We start from the raw sequence: 18467 nt of genomic DNA, 5'->3' as shown, positions 1-18467 counted from the left end.
ATTACCCTGGGGTAATCCACAAAACATTTTATTTATTGAAAGGAGTTTATAAAACAAAAAACACTGGGAACTACTGCTCTAAGGGGATTTCTGAAAAGATATGCTCAAAAAGTAGGCACAAAATGAGAAGGCATAGTAGGGTTTTAATCTATACTGATGATTTAAATGATCATTCATGCCAATTTATCAAATTATCTATGTAAGAAACCTAATAAAAAGTAAGTTAATTTAGGAACTACTCAAAACACATACCACATTAGAATCATAAAACCTATGGAGCTGGAAAGAATGTTAGATATCATCTTATCTTGTCCCTTCATTTCAGACATGTGAAAAATGAGGGGGGGAGGGAGGACAAACAAACAGAAAAAAAAGGAAATGACTTGCCCAAAGTTAAGTCTCTAGCTACTGTAAAATCTAAGTCTAGAATGCAGGTCTCCTGAGTTCCATTTCAATCCTCTTCCCATTATAATCTTTGCTGAAAGAATGAAACTTACCTCATTCTGGAAAGAATTTAAGTGAGAAGGAAGATTATCCCCATGAACCTTGATAGTACAAATAGATCAATTATTTATATAGAATGGAGAAGCCAAGAATCTATATTTAATTAGACACTAACATGGTTTTTCACTCAGAAAAACTAATTCAATTTTTTAGACCATGAAAAAGACATATGGGTTAGTTATGTATTATTTTTTCCAAATAACTAGGGGATAATTAAAACTTTTACTAAAAATTGAATTCTTACAACTTCAATCTCAAATTGAAACAAAAACCCATGTTTATCCCAACTCTGTTCTGACTTGCCAGGAAGAAGATATGGGTGTCAAGTTAACTAATTTCTGTATGTATGGAGTAGAGAATAATTAATAATCATAATTATTTCTTTGATTTCATGTTTACAGAAGGCCAGTCATGAGCTAAGACATGAATAATTGTTCTCTTTCCTGAAGACATGCTATTAAAATGGCATATATACATAAACATGAGGAGAAGAGAGACAAAAATATAGCTTTAGTACATGTAATTTAAGATTCTATCAAACACATCAGCCTTAGCTATATTTTTCACAGAGTATGGAAAAGTGAATGTAGCTGATAACACTGAGTTTCACAGACATCATGTACTAGGCTGGAGCTTGTTAAAAGTCAGGGAAATAGAGCTGGATCTGAATTATTCAAAGAGTCATGCTTAGGTCAAATTGATCTTCTGTTCAATTCAGGACCTAATTCATTGGTCAGCTTCAGTGTCTGTCTCTTTATGTGGACCATGCTGAAAGGAAAGACAGGTCAAAATGAATTTATTTCATCCTACCATTTTTGGAAATTTTTCATACTCTGTGTTCTACTTACTTGCTTTAGTTAAAACTCTCCTGCTAATAATGTGGGGTGAAGCTGGAATGGAAAATGGAAAAACTAACACAGTGTACCTGACCAGCTGTTCCCTTCTTAAAAAACCCATGACCTTTAGCTGATTCAGTGAGCTATCCTGGTTTGAAGCAGATGTCCTTACCACCTTACAAATACCACACACTCAAACATACACATTGTAGGAGAGCAGAGGCAGGTTCTCGCCCAAAGAATTGCAGTTTGGACCATTCTTCTGAAGACATGAAAGTGTTTATTCAAGAACGGTATAGACAGTGAGGCCAGGGTGATAGAAATAGCCCAGAGAGATTGAATGGGCTCTTACAGTGATGCAACCATGGAATGGCCACAGTAGTTGCAGGAATTCAGGATGCTAGATTTATAGATTTGTATAGATTTATAGATATGTAGATATATAGCTAGGGGATTGCTTCCTCCCACCCTCGGGAACTCTCCAGCTTTCCTTAGATTATTCCTCCCCTGAGCTAAAAGCCTGGAAAATGGGCAGTGAAAAGGTGTAAACTTTTCCAGGTGAAGGTGTGATTTAAGGGTTTCCATGTCATAGGGTGAATTTTTGAGCAAGAAATGAAAAAAGGGCATGGAATTTCCCCTAATTATGAAGATCTTCTCATAATTGCAAAGATCCACAATGCGCACGTATGATGTTCTCTCCCCTGTCCAACCATTAATATCTTCAGTTCCCACTCTTTCAGAGTTGCAAGGTCAGGCAGGACCTTATCAGCTGGAAGAAAGGCCCAGGGAAAACAGAGAGTGATATGTAATGTGGGTAGAAAGCACCAAGTATTTAGACTCTAATTTTACTTCTGCTAACTAGTAAAAGCCTAACAGCCCAAAGCACCATTTCTAGGATCCCCAAGTACTGCTGACAACTTCCCACCCTCATCACACACACATACACATACATATCCCTCAGGATTCCTATTTTAGGCTCCCTCATCCCCTTTTAATGCTTCCCTTCCCTTCCAAGCTTCCATGGAGAGATCTAGATCTATGTATCTACCTCCCAGCTCAATAAATCTATCCATAAACTGTGAGGGATTTTCCTCCTCTAATTGCTTAAGACTCAAGCTTTGTTTATTTTTTTTTCATGTACCTAGCCTATCAGGACAATCTCTCATTGCTTTTAGTAATGGCTCTCAAGCCTGGCATAGTTTTAAATAATCTTCCTCTTCATTAATATCCCATCTAGGGTCTTCCTCCAGTCAATGAATTGCTTTCTTTCCCAGGCTTTATTAACAAGAGAAACAATTTTATTTTTCTCTCTTTGTGTCAAAAAAAGCTTGGAGCAAATTTTCCACATCTACCCAGACAGGATCATACATTTGATAAATGTTTTCTAGCTTCTTAATAATTACAACAGGCTCATCTTTAAAGGAAGGAGTATTTTGCTAGAATCTCTCAATATCTTGGGGGTAAAAGGTGTGTGGTATCTAGGGGAAAAATATCTCCATTCTTATTTAAGGTGGGTACTTCCCGTAAGGGAAATAGGCCCTTAATTGGATTATTTGTGGTTTTTGTCTCTTGGCTGGATGTTTGTGTTGCTACAGAGTAAGTAAGAGGAAGAGAAGGAGGGGAGGAGTGGGTGAACTGAGAGGGAGGGATTGGTCTGGGGATGGGGAGGCAGGGAAAGAGGAAGGGGGCAGGGAGAAGGGACAGGGAAGAGTGGGGGTGGGAGGAGGCCAGAAGCTGCATAAGGTGAGAGAGGAGGTAATCCACCTGAGTCATAGATGGGGAGGGCTCAGATAGAGGGGAATTTTCCATCTGAATCTTTAGATCACTCAAGATTTTCTCAAAGTTGTCTATTTGAGTTTGTAATTTTAGCAAGCTACTTTTCTGTTGTTTATTCTTGAGGAGAAGTAAATAAAGTGTGAAATATCCAATGAACATAAACATACCCAAGAACAGAATTAAACGGAGCCCATCTGAATTTGTTAGCTTTTCCAACTCATTAAAATTCTCTGTGAAAAAACTGTTTTAGGGAAGGAGTAAACTATTCCTTTAGAGTTTGAACCATGCTTTGTAGCATCATTTCTACTCAGATAATCTTTATGGCTTTTGTTAACAGGGAAAAGAAAACACATTTTCTTGAAGGTTAAAAAAAAAAGACTCGGGAGATAGCTAAGAGGTTTGGAAGAGTAATTCTTTTTCCTCTCTCCCTACTCCAGGGGCAAAAAACACCAGGGAGAACAAAGGGTATTTGAGTATAGAATACAGGTTCCACCTGATGTTTGGGTCAGGAAACCAGAGCCTATTTCTAAAAATATGGCTTTCAATTAGGATGGAAACTGTTCAGATTCTTTGATAGATGGTTTCAAAATATCCTCAATTGTAACAGTGAGGTAAACTCAGCTGGTTAGCTATGAGTTGTTACCTCTAGGCCTAGTACAATGGAAACGCTCTGGAGACTCGTATATATAAAAATAAACCTATTTATCAAGTTTATGGTATATTATAAAAGAATAAAATGATATAAGGATATAACAAAAAGGGGTCCCTAACACTATGGAAATACTAGCTAAGCCCAACCACCTTTTGTTACCTCATGCTGAAACTTCAGTCTTGAGTTTTCAGCCAAGCTACACTTTCTTCTTACTTCTAAATAAAAACCCAAATTCCTTAATGAAATCAGCTATCTAATATCCTTATAATTATATATATATTCCTTAAACATCTCCAAATTACAAAGCTAGCATGAACAATTGTGACTCTGGGTTTCAACCCAGAGTGCAGAGCAAAGACAAGATCTTTTGTGGTCTCCTTACAGATAAATTCACCAGAAACAGTAAACAATCACTGAATTTAATTCTTAGTATTTTCCCAGATTGGCAAGAGGAAAACACCAAGAAACTCCAGGATTTTATCTTCCTTTCCTTCAAACTCCAAGCAGAAAGCTAAGTGCAGAGAGCAGTCCGTCACTCTCCTCAGCAATCCGGAGAGCAACTGCCAAGAAACTTCACTTGGTCCTCTGGCTCACACTCTGACATTCCACAGAATCCTCACCAACCCCTCTGCAGCTCCCAAGACAGATTCCAAAATTGTTTATCTATAAACTAACTTATCAATACATATCTTTAACATTATTCCAATACAATCCACTGAGCTACTAGCTGCCCCACTGCTGTGCTGTTTCAGGGTCTAGAGGGTGGCATGGGAGATTCCTGTGTGGGCTAACCCCTCAGTTTCCACTCTCTCAGCCAGGAGCATGAAAACTCCCAAAGACAGTTTAAAATTGGCTTGGAAACAATGGGAATGGGGCTGGTCAGCATGGTCTAAGAGTGGTCAGCTGCTCAGTGGTCTAAGAGACGCCTCAGTTCCAAGCTGGAAGTACAAGTGGCTAGAGTGCTCTTGAGACCCACATAAGGGAGAGGGGTATAGCCACACCAGGAGGCAGGGTGCCAGCTACTCAGCTATACACAGTGACCCCCAAAAGGATTAGCTTCTCACTTTCCTCACAGGGAGCTCAGGGAATCGGCAATGAGAGGCAGCAACAAGGGAGCAGCAAGGGCGCCAGTGGAACCTGCTGGAGGGATTGGTTTGGACTGAAGCAGAAAAAGTTCATCTGGTTCATCCGTTTAGGCCAGGAGCCCCAGGCTAAGTTCTGCAAGCAAAAGCCAGGCTTCTGTCATGGGTGAGTCTCTACCATTGGGAAAACTCCAAAGAGTGTTACTGGGATGGAAAAGGTGAAAAGGCCCTAGCAGGAGAGAAATACGTTGTTTTTTTTAAATTTAAACATTTATTAATATTCATTTTTAACATGGTTACATGATTCATGCTCCTACTTTCCCCTTCACCCCCCGCACTCCCCCCACCCATGGCCGATGCACATTTCTACTAATTTTGTCATGTGTCCTTGATCAAGACCTATTTCCAAATTGTTGGTCATTGCATTGGTGTGGTAGTTTCGAGTCCACGTCCTCAATCACGTCCACCCCGACCCATGCGTTCAAGCAGTTGTTTTTCTTATATGTTTCCTCTCCTGCAGTCCTTCCTCTGAATGTGGGTAGCGTTCTTTACCATAAATCCCTCAAAATTGTCCTGGGTCATTGTATTGCTGCTGGTACAGAAGCCTATTACATTCGATTTTACCACAGTATGTCAGTCTCTGTGTACAATGTTCTTCTGGCTCTGCTCCTTTCGCTTTGCATGAGTTCCTGGAGGTCTTTCCAGTTCATCTGGAACTCCTCCAGTTTATTATTCCTTTTAGAGAAATGTGGTTTTAATCTACTCACTTAGAGATGTGGGAAATATTAGTAAGGTAATGGGGTCACCAGGGATATTATAAATAAACTAAGTGGTTTGTGGGAACACACACTGGTATTGTATGAGAGACTAGACCTGGACATTCAAGACTTGAACAGCCAAGCAGCTCTTAACTGTCAAAAGAGACCGTTGACCAACTGCCTTCCTGAGCCAGAAGCTTTGAGTCCCACAGGCAAGATAACAGGATATAACTGGTTTAATAATGAACAATTAAAAGGAGGGATAAGAATGTCTACTCTAAAACCTTAAACCTTAATGACAAAAACCCACAGGGAAAGGGAAGGACTTATTACTACACTAACTTAGTGATCTAAACTAACAGGGCCCAAGGAGCTGTAAATGGAGTCTCTGGGTGACTGCCTCAGACCTGGAACCTGCCAGGCTTGAGCAGCTCAGCTAGGGGCTTTGTGGCTTTGGGATTCTCACTGCAATCCACTGATGATCTCTGGATGCCAAGAGCCAAGGTTGTCTCAGGAACCAAGTAGGAAGGGATTGCTTGAAACACTGTCCACCAGATTTCAAAACTTTCCTCCTCTTCCTTGGCACAGGACTATTGATCTTCTCTCTCAGCTAGATGCCACCACTCAGGATCCCAGGGGAAAATCAGGGTACAGGATGTCCTTTTACTCTGAGTGCTCCCAGGGCTAACCACAGTTTGTGTTAACCCCAATGGAGTCCTTCCCAGAGCACAAGTCACTTCTTCCTGCTCCCTCATTCCATCCTGGAATTCCCAGCTCCAGCTCCTTCTTGCTATGTACTTAATACCTAATCAATAACTAATCTTATCTTCCTCACAACAGAGAGGAGTAAGGGTCTTAAATTCCAGACTTTGTGTTACCAAAAAAAGTAAAGTTTAAATTAATATCCCAAAACTCCAAGTATTATATCTTATAATATTTATTAGTAATCACTTGAAGTAGAAGAAATAAAAGAACAAAAGTATGAAAACCTAACTAAAACCACGTAAGTAAAATTATCCTGCCTGGCACTCACCCAACCTCCAAAACTGAAATCCTGGGAAAAGAGAGAGCAGGTGGAGCTACACTTACAACTTTGTTGCCAAAACATGAGGACCTAACATGAGAATGAAGCTGGGAAGCTGGGAAAGAGAGTTCTGGGGAGAAAATTCCAATTACGTACTCATAACAAATACATGTAGTCAAAAATTCTCATATTGGCCATAACCTAATATATAAGATGGGGTTTTAAAAAATAAATAGCAGTGTAATGGCTAGAGAGCCATTCTTGAAGCCAGGAAGACCTAGGTTCATCTGCCCTCTGACACATACTGGCTGTGTAATCCAGTGTGAGATCCTGGTTGAATGAGGAACTTCATCCTTTCAAAACTCAAGAGTCTAGACAACTTTAAGGATAAGTTTTTTTGCTTTTTTGATATTCCTAGCACTCAGCGTAGCACTGGCATTTGATAAATGTTTTTTGACTTGATGAGAAGGTCCTTCATTGATAGAGGAGTTTCTTCACTTGGGAGTTCTCCATACCTGTGAAATCATAGCACATCATGCAAGAAATCTAATTAGCTTCTGGTTTTCTGAGTTAGTCTGGCAGTTGGATGGTTGAATGTTCTCTCTTGCAGTGAATTAAATTTAATCTGTCAAACGATAAAGCCAGTGTCAACCTCCTACTGTTTATACTGGCAAGGGGGATTAGCATCCAGGAAAAAGCAAAAAAATCTTTTATTAAGTTCTTTCTTGCCAGTACTGTGGTCTGCCCAGGGGATACAAATACATGCAAAAAGAAAGACAGTTCATTCCACAAAGGGGAATTGCAAAGGGAGTGAAGGTAGACAGAAGTGTTGGGGCTTGGACCTAGTTTGGAGAGCATGGACCTACTGCTGAAGTTCTGAGAGTCAAAATCCCAGGCAGAAGGGGAGTGAAGCAGAGCCAGCAGAGGGCCCTAAGCTTTTCTCCAAAATAAAGTCCTCTGAAAGGAACTCACCAAAGGTAGAAAGGGACTAACAAGGGAAAGCACCTGGGAAAACTCCAGGGTGAGGAGATAGCCAGTTTTAGTGCCAGAATCTGCAAAGTCAGAGGCTCATGTGGGAGGGGGAAAACCCTCCGTCTAAGTTTTATTTTTTTGCTGCAATGCAGAGCTAGTGTAATTTCTGAGACTGTAAGAAAACATAGCACTCTGTTGAAAAAAAACCCAACAACAATAACAATCCCTTTGTATTTTGGCTTCAATTATCTGAATATTTCAGGCAAAAGTGACTTCTAGCAGGGGTGACTCTAGGACTATTGGAGGCCATAATTCCCTTTCACAGTCTCAGTTTTTATACAGGTGCTATCAGGTGAATAGAAAGAGATGTCAGGCAAATTAGGAGACAGTTTGTAAATAAATGTTGCAACATGGCCAAAGATTATTTTAAGACGAACTATCCAAAATGGGCTAATATGGACCTTGAAGAATTGAGGAGAGGCGCAGTTTATATATCTAAAGGCCATGAACAGAAAAATGAGGACAACAATGAATTAGTAGAGATATTAAGGAAAGAAATAAAGCTTTAACTGAAAATTTTGAAAAAGAAAAAGCAAGTCAAGCAGTGGCCAATGCCTCTTTTCAGGAATCCAAAAATCAATCAGTAACATGTCACTTCTATGCAAGAATGGGTTACATAATGATGAACTGTAAGAAGTGGAATCATGTGATTAGAAATAATTTTAGAAATAATAACAATTATAGAAATAATAATCCAAAAGAGGCAAACAATACCTCACACCAAAATGCCCAAAATGGGGCTCATCCATACTATCCTCAGGGTGAAAATCCCCTTCAGCATGGAGTCCCATGTTGTTCTCACAGATTTTAACACAAAATTTAGCAAATATTAAGTTTCAAGAGAGCTATTTGATACACTTTGTAGATGACTTGCTCTTGGCTTCACCAAATGCCACAGTATACCAGGAAGATAGCAAATATCTCCTTTAACAGTTCCATAAGAGAGGCCACAAAGTCTCAAAGGCAAAAGTTCAGGGGTATCTCCCCAAAGTGAAATATTTAGGGTTTATTTTAACTGTTAGTGTCCATCCCATTGCCCCTAAGCACATTGAAGATATTTAGAAATTGAGCACACCCTCCACTAAGAAATAGTTGAGGGCAATTCTTGGAGCAACAGGGTTTTGTAGGCAGTGGATCCTTTGCTATGGGAAAATCACTAAACCCCTTATAGCACTGACAAAAAATTCAGATCTTGAACCACTTAAATTAAAGGCAGAACACCTGTCAGCTCTTTCTAACTTAAAACAAGATATCCTGTCCACCCATGCTCTAGGCATCCCACATTATAAGCCATTTACTTTGTATTTACACTAACAGAGACAGGTAGCTTCAGGTGTTCTAACTCAAACTTTGGGGCCTGCTCAGCACCCAGTTGCTTATTATTTGTCCCAGCTAGACTCAGTGGCTTCCAGAGCACCACCATGTCTTAGAGGTATAACTGCCACAGCCTTGCTAGTAACTAAATCTGTTGATTTAGTCTTGGGATGCCCTTTCACAATAATGTGCCCACACAAAGTCAAAGCATTGTTGCTAAGACATAGAACACAGGCATTTTCTGATCAGAGTCTTGCAAGGTACAAAGAAACCTTGTTAGGTAATGAAAATATTACCTTAAAACACTGTACAGTTCTAAATCCTGCCACATTGCTTCCTGATTTACCAGTTTCAGGAGAACTATTACACAGCTGTGAATCTTTAGTGTCCAGGGCTGAAAAACATTGAGATAATCTCCTGGACACTCCTTTAGACAATCCGGATTTAGTCTTATTCACTGATGGTTCTTCTTTCTTGAGGGATGGCATAAGCTACACTGGAGTTGCTGTAGTCACAGAATTTGCCAATCTGTGATCAGCTTCACTGCCCTCAAATATAAGTGCTCAAGGTACAGAACTGATAGCTCTAAAACATGCCTATATAGTTGCCAAAGATAAGAAGGCAACTATTTACATACACTCTAGATATGCATTTGGAATATGTCATGCAGTGGATATGTTATGGCTTCTAAGGGGATGTTAGATTAAAATTAATATCACCAAGTTCTTATTTTCCATAAAGTTTATTAATGATCACTTGAAATAGAGAAAACAGATAAGCATAAATTTAAAGTCTCTTTCCTACTATAAGTATGACCACGTGTAGCTCATCCTACAGGATTCTTATTCTGCCTCTTCTGCCATGCTCAGGGAAGTAGAGACAGGTGGGGTCGACCCCATACCCTTTTATTTACATTCATGGATGCAGCTCTGGCATGCAAAAAATGGGATGAACCAGGCCAGCAATCCAGGAGGGTGAGGGGATGAAACTCCCTCTACACGATCCCTTCTGTGATTCTACTGGGAGACAAGCATGTTGAAATCTCCCAGATTTACATACCTAGTCTCCCCAATTAATCATTTCACATAGCCATGTAATAGGTTTTGGTTGGATGAATATTAAAAAGGTCTGGTCGCCAGGGAATTGAATAATTATCAATCCCCAATTAAAGAATAACCTCAAGTCAAAATGACTTTTATGGAAGTTTATTTACAAATGAAAAAAGGAAGAGAAAATAAGAAAATCAGAGAGGGGATAGGATAGGATAAGTAATCTAACACACTAAGTAATTTGCTCTGGTCTCCTAGTTTAACCCAGGCAAATCTAATTAGTCCTCAGTTAGAGGAGGCTCAGCCTTGAGCCCAAGACCAGAAGGCTGGAGGGTCAGAGGGCCCTGGAGGTGAACAAAGCAGAAGCTTCAGTCACAGAGTCTCTTTTGAAAGAACAGTACCTTTAGAGAAGTCCAAGATTTATTCTTTACACTCACCACATGTAATTCCAAGGGAGAGATTAACAGAAATCTCACTTAGTCCAAGGTCTCAGCCAGCAGTTGGAGCTCCTTCAGGTCCTAGTCACCCACCACAAGAAAAAGTGAGCAGCCAAGAGCCAAAGGGGCCAAGTCCTGGAAGTTCTTTCAATTTATCCAGGCCATTTCTTTCATCACTTCCTGTGCCTCCCTTCCAGTTTATGTGTCCAATCACAACAGATGCTTTTCTTAGGACTGCCTAGGGGGCAGTCAGTCAATTCTGATTCGTCACCCATTCTTGCACATGTGAGTCATAGACCTCCCTACTTGAGAATTAAGTGGAGTTGTTACACTTTTGGTGATTAGATATGAGAATGGGCAAGGTAGATTTAATTTCATTGTCACAACCAATTTATACCTCTAAAGATACTGATTAAAGATGCATAACCTATTGCACTTTACAAAGGGGAAGTTACAATAATTTGGGGATAAGAGGGAAAGAAAAGAGGAAGAAAACAAAAAATGACTGATAGACGCATTGACAAAATGCCAATTAGGGGACAATCCCCTTTAGCAAGAGTTTACATTCAGAATAAATATGTTCAACCCCCTTCAGTTCAGTTCATTATATCCCAAAGTTCATTCTGGATCTTTTGATGCAGTGTGTACTTTCTGCAGGAATCCTTATGGTACCTTCTCCAAAAAGATCTGCTTTCTTGATTCAGGGAATTGGCAAGTTTCTTTTCCTTAAATTTCTCCAAAAAATTTTAAACTTTGGACTTTAGGATAATTACACAATCACCCCTGGGGAGGAGATTGACCAACACCAGAATCATCCCAAGATACATGGCTGAGTTATGAGGTATATGAATCAATTGTCAAAAGAAAACCAACCCCCCCCCCAAATCCCAAATAAAAGAGCAAAAATTAATCTGGATAAAAAATATCAAAATCTTATGTATTTAAAATTATGAGTAAAAATGAATAAACCTTTAACAGGTCCTTGAATCATCAGCAAGGCCCAATTAAAGTGATCTATATCCCACAAGCCTGTAGAACAATTGCAGCAATGTAGCACTTTACCCATTGGCAGCCAGGACTACAGAAAATTGCCAAACTATAAGAGAGAAGGGACTAGGTTCTGAGGTAAAAGGGAAGTATGATTCCCTGGTCAGATTTTACCTTCACTCTCAGGGACAGTGGAACCAAAATGAACACCAAATAAGGTACTTGTCAGAAATCTGGCACAAGAGAGTCCTGCATCTGAAATTGTCAAATAGCTGCTTCCTTGAACTTTCAAAACAAGTTCTCTTAGTGCAGATTCTCATCAAACCCACAGGGATTATTGATCTCCTTGACCTTGTGCTTCTTGACACTGTGCAGTGGATCTTTTGTGATCCCTTCCTCTGAAATCAGACACAATTATTAGTAAAAGTCCCATAATAATAACAATCAATGTCATTGATATTAGGGCAAATAGATAATGTAAACTTATCTTTCAAAATCAAAAGCATTAATACTGATTCCATGTACTTTAAGTACAAAAAAAATAAAAAAATAAAATATCCTATTGCAAATTTAAAGAAAAAACAATAATAATAATACTTTAAAAATCATAAGTTCATAGTTCACATTTCATGTGACAATGTGTTAGCCAAGCAGAGGCATAACACAAAGGTTTCTCATGCAAAAATGAGATCTATTCCCCTTTTAAGTTGGCCATGATCCACAGTGTGAATGTACATGATTTTTTCATTAGGTAAAAGCCTTTTAAAAACAGTAGTACATCTAATGCAGATTCTAAGAAGTACCAAAATCCTCAAAATCATAGAAGCCTATGTGATGACAACTGCAAATAAATCCACTATCATTAGGATTCACATGAGTCTTTATAGCCACTTACTGTGTGTCATTTAAAAACCTTTAAAGCTCATGGATATTTGTCACAAGTTCTCCAAATCTAGCCAATCTTTCAACCTAAGCTGAAATATTTTAACAGAGTCAATTATTTCCATCATTCCAAAATTTGGCAAGAGAGCCCAGGAAAAAAAAAACAAACAACTCTGTACCACTGAGCCCACCAAGAACATAGACCATTCTGGTGGAATAGTAGAGTAAGACAAATATAAACCATCCTCCTACAAGATGAGACAGTAAAACAGTCCAGGGGTTACCAAGCCCCAAAGGAAACCTTCCCTCCTCCAGGATGAGATTTGAAATAAATAAAATGTAAATATTAGTATAATATAAGATTAAAGGTTTAGGTGTTTTTTTCTAGGCACTAGATGAAATAGTCCTTTGGGCCAGTTATCAGAAGTCCTTTAGGTTTGGGAAGGATTCCAGGGAGAAACTGACAAGTCATCATTATGTTGTAAAACAGGGTTTATTATAAAACTAGGACAGGTAAGGGAAAGGGAAGTGGGATGATCTAACTGGGATTAAAACTAATCCCTCCCACCAAAGTCCAATAGGATTCAAATAGATGTTACTACACTCATCTCTACCTCCAGATCCCCAGCTGCCTGTGCTATATCCTAACCAGAATCTCCCCCTTTGCTAGTAATTCAGAGTAAGGGGAAGCTGGAAGGTTCACAGGTCTACCGGGTCAGCAAGGGAAATCTCAAAACCATTGTTCTCTGGGTCTGGCAGTGATCCAATTGAATCACAGCAGTAGCAAGTATAAATCTAAAAGGAAGGGGAGTAAGGATCTGACTATCACAGTCCACCTATGCAGTTTAAACCAAACTCAACCACTTCCTGGCAGGTGAAAGACTTGAAGGATAAGTCCACACAGACAAGGTCTTCCAGAGAGCAAGTCCAGTACCTCTAGAGAGCAAGACCAGTATCTCCAGAGAGCAACTGTCTAACTCAGAGTCACTGTCTCTAGAATTCTGGAATTCTAACTTTGCCTCTGCCCTGGTACTTCCTTCTTTCCCTGATTTCCCTATAATAGTTCCCCCCCCCCTTTGCACAAAGCCAAAATAGAGTTGTAAACAATATTTTGGTATTTGTGCACTAACTGCTCTTCAATTTTTCCCTTAGAACTACCACATGAGTGAGTAAAAAAGGCTGACTTCCTTTCCTGTATTTTCTGGAGGTATTAGCCTCTGGAGAGGCCCCCATCTTGGAGGAGGCCTTGTGGCTAGAACCCTTATTTAATTTGCCTCTGGGCCCATCTTTGCTGGGGCCAGAGTAATTACCTACTCTCTCTGATTTCCTGACTTTCACTCTTTCTCCTTTTGTAAATAAACTACCATAAAAAAGTCATCCTGACTTGAGTAATATATTTTCAGCACCACATTTTTATATATTTAGTCCAACCTTTAATATTTTTAACCCTTACACCTGTGATCATTAGATTAAATCTACACTGCCCATCTTTAGATTTAATCACAAAATGTGAAAACATCTCCATTTTTGGGAAGTCTGTAACCCACGTGTGCTAGAGTGGGTGATGAATCAGAATCAACTGACTGTCCCCTAGGCAGTTCTAAGAGAAGCATCTGTTGTGATTGGACATGCAAACTAGGAGGAAGGCACAGGAAGTGATGTATAAGTGACCCCTTTAAAAAGAGAGAGTTGAGTGAGTCAGGAAGTCTTCTGGAGAAGAAGGTCTTCTGGAGAAAGTCTTCTGGAGAAGAAGGTCTTCTGGTGAAGGAGCTCTTCTGGTTCATGGAGGAGTGCTGGGTAGGACCCTGAGACCTTGGTGATTCCTTTGGAATTCCACTGGTGAGTGCAAAGACTAAATCTTCCTGAACTTCTCTTAAGGAAATTCCCTTTAATAGAGACTTTGTGACTGAAGCTTTTGCTTCATTCACCTCTGCCCCCCCCCCAGACATCTGGGCCCCTCTGGCCCTCTGACTCTTGGCTTGGGTTAATTAGATCTACATGGATTAATTATGGGATTGTAGCAATTTATCTACTGTGTTAGATTCTTATTTCCTTATTTCTTCTTCCTCTTCTCAATTGTAAATACATTTCCATAAAAGTCAATTTTGACTTGAAGCTATTCCTTAATTGGGGATTTTCCACTGGCAACCAATATTTAATATATTCAACCCAAAATCCGTTTTCCACATTACATACCTTAAGAGCACCTCAGCAATAAAAGCTACTGTGGCCAGACAAAATGTATAATGTCCAGCCTTAGGCATGGTAATAGAGACAATTTGTAAATGTTCAAAAGGTGTGTAAGCCAGAGGACTCCCACCAAAAGCTTTGTCATGAAAAACATGTTGAGTGGAACAAGCTCCACACACTTTAGAGACTATGGTGGTTATACCGGGGGCTATCCATAGCTTTTTAACAGTCTACAATACCCAGAGTGCCAATGTGACCATTCTTATAAACAGATAAGGATATTTGGTGATAAAAACTTCTAGGCAGTAGGGATTTTCCTTCAAATGACACCCATATATCACATTGATCAATTTTTCTTTAACCTGTTTCTATTTTTCCACTTCATATTCATTATAAGAGAGAGATAAATATGAATTGTTACTAGTTGTCAAAGTTAAAATTAATTCATGTCCTTCTAAGGCAGCAAGCTTTGCTGCTGTATCTGTTTAGTGGTTCCCTCTAGAAATAGGTTACCATCTTAATGAGCAGAGCAATGAACTACAGCTAGAGCTTCAGGTAGCTGGAGAGAAGAAAGCCCTTTATTAATGGTCTCTGCATCAATGATACACTTTCCAGCAAGGGTTTCCGTTACCAGGACCATGGGGTTATAAGAGGGATAAATGCTTTCAAAATTAGTTGTGACTACAATGGGATCATCTTCAAAGAAAGAGGTATTTCCGTTAAAGCTTTCAGTGTCTTGTGGAGAGAAAGATGTATGATGACCATTGTTCCCTTCTGCTTCAAAATCTAGTCCTTTTTTCTTTCTTTTATGGTATGGCAGTTTTTTGTAGTCCTGGCTACTGAATGGGTAAGTCTACATAATTGCTACTACAGGTTTATGGGCCATAAATCACTTTAATTAGGCCCTGATTCAAGGTCCTGTTATGGGCTTATTCTTCCTTAGAATTTTTACACATGAGACTTTGATATTTTATGTATCATCCAGAAGTTATTTTTTTCTCTTTTGTTTTTTAAATGTTTTTTTTTTCATTTTCTTGTTACAATTGATTCATATACCTCATAATTCAGCCATGTATCCTGTGGTGCTCCGGGTGTTAGTCAACATCTTCCTGGGGGGATGGGGGGTGGGAATTGTATTATTGTCATAAAATTCTAGATTTATAAACATTTTATTTGTTTGAGAGTAATTTTAGGATAAGAAACTTGCTACCTCCCTGAATCAAGAAAGTAAACTGTTTGGAGAAGGTGCCATAAAGAAGCCTGCAGAAACTACATGCTGTACCAAAAGATCCAACATGAACTTTGGGATGTAGTAAATTGAACTGTAGGGGGTTGAATGCATTTATTTTGAATATAAACTCTTATACCAAAGGGATTGTCCCCTAATTGGCTTTTTGTCAATGCGCCTAGCAAACATTGGTTTTGTTCTCTTTCTCTTTTATTTCCCTCTTATCCCCAAATTATTGTAATTTCTCTTTAGAAAGTGCAATATTGCATGTACCTCTAGTTAAAGATCTTTAGGGATATAAGATGGTTATGTGTACTGATTCATTGGGGAAACTAGGCATATAAATCGGGGAGATTTCTATATACTTGTTTCCCAATGGAATCACAGGGGGAAAGTGTAATTAGAATTTTCTCCCCAGAATTCTCTTTCCCAGCTTCCTATCTTCATACTCACATTACATCCTTATGTTTGGGAGATAAAGTTGTGAGTGTAGCTCCACCCACTCTCTCTTTCCTGGGAACTTGGTTTTGGAGGTTGGGTGAGTGCCAGGCAGGAGAATTTTACTCACAAGGTTTTAGTTAGGCTTTCATACTTTTGTTCTTTTATTTATTCTACTCCAAGTGGTTACTAATAAATCTTATAAGATATAATACTTGGAGTTTTTGGATATTAATTTAAATTTTACATTTTATTTTTGTTTTGCTTTGGGAATGGGAGGATTGGTCAGGATGTAGGGAGGCCAAAAAAAGTTAGATAAATGAATTTTAAAAAACTAGAATATTTCAGTCAAAATTCAATGGAAAGGAGAAAGAGGAATGGTTGAAGCTCCTTGTAGGGTATGGTTACACAATAGTTTTAAAAACTTTTAATAACAAATTTCCACATGAGTTTTCTGAAGTTATATGATCCATATTATCTCTCTCACTTCTTCTCTCCCTGTTCCCAGAGATGACAAGCAATTCACTCTGGGTTATATATGTATTATCATGCAAAACATTTCCATATTATTCATTTTTGTAGGTGAATAATCTTATAAAACCCAAACCTCAGAACATATACCCAAACAAACAAGTGATAAATCACATATTTCCATCTGCATTTATATTCTAATTGTTCTTTCTCTGGAGGTGGATAACATTCTTTTTCATAAGTCTCTCAGAATTGTCCAGGATCATTGTATTACTGTTAGTAGCAAATTCTATCACATTTGATCTTTCCACAATATTTGTTACTGCGTTTAATGTTCTCATGGTTCTGCTTATTTCATTCTGCATGTTCATGTAGGTCTTTCCAGCTCTTTTTAAAATCATCCTGTTCATCACTCCTTAGAACACAATAGTATTCCATTGCCATCATATACTAGAATTTACTCAGCCATTCCCCAATTGAAGGATAACCCCTTAGTTTCCAATTCTTTGAGACCATAAAAAGGGAAGCTATACTTTTTTTTTTTTTTTTTTTTTTTTACAAACTGGTCCTTTCCCATTTTTTTTTAAACCCTTGTACTTCGGTGTATTGTCTCATAGGTGGAAGAGTGGTAAGGGTGGGCAATGGGGGTCAAGTGACTTGCCCAGGGTCGCACAGCTGGGAAGTGGCTGAGGCCGGGTTTGAACCTAGGACCTCCTGTCTCTAGGCCTGACTCTCACTCCACTAAGCTACCCAGCTGCCCCCCTTTCCCATTTTTTAAAAAAATCTCTTTGGGATGCAGACCTAGTAGTGGTATTACTGCATCAAAAGGTATGAACTCTTTTATAGCCCTTTGGGCATAGCTCCAAATTGCCCTCCAGAATGGTTCTATCATTTCACAATTCCACTAGCAATGCATTAGTGTCTCAAATATGCCACATTCCCACCAACATTTATTTTCCCTTTACTGTCATATTGGCCAACCTAATAGTTGTGAGCTGATACATCAGTGTTGTTTTAATTTGCATTTCTCTAATCAAGAGGGATTTAGAACATTTCTTCATATGATTATTGATAGCTTTGATGTCTTCATCTGAAAACTGCCTATTCATATCTTTTGACCATTTATCAATTGGGGAATGATTTGGATTCTTATAAATTTGACTTAGTTCTTTATATATTTGAGAAATGAGACCTTTATCAGAGAAATTTGTTATAAAAATTTCCCCCAGTTTGTTGTTTCACTTCTAATCTTGACTGCATTGGTTTTGTTTGTACAAAAACTTTAAAATTTTATATAATCAAAATTGTTCATTTTATATCTTGTAATGTTCTCTATCTCTTGTTTGTTCATAAATTCTTCCCTTCTCCATAAATCTGACAGGAAAACAAACTAATCTATGGTACCTTAATGTTATTATAATATCACTCTTCATGTTTAAAACATATACCCATCTTGACCTTATCTTTGCATGGGGAGTGAGATATGGACCTAAACCTAATTTTTCCCATAGTTTTCCAATTTTTCTGGGCAGTTTTTGTCAAATACTGAGTTCTTGTCCCAAAAGCTGGGATCTTTGGATTTATCTTACACTAGATTGCTGAGCCCATTTACCCCTAGTCCATTCCGTTGATCTGCCCTTCTATGTCTTAGTCAGTACCAGATTGTTTTGAGGATTACTGCTTTATTTAAGACCTGATACTGCTAGATCCCCATCCTTCTACAATATTGTTATTAATGATTAGGTCAGAAAACGATTCCAATAGGACCCCAGTTGTGGGGTGTCAAGCACCTATTTATGCATGTGCG

This window comes from Gracilinanus agilis, chromosome 5 (genome assembly GCF_016433145.1).
Source record: "Gracilinanus agilis isolate LMUSP501 chromosome 5, AgileGrace, whole genome shotgun sequence".
In the NCBI taxonomy this organism is placed as follows: domain Eukaryota; kingdom Metazoa; phylum Chordata; class Mammalia; order Didelphimorphia; family Didelphidae; genus Gracilinanus; species Gracilinanus agilis.
The sequence above is the reverse complement of the archived record's forward strand: the minus strand, read 5'-3'. Positions refer to the sequence as shown.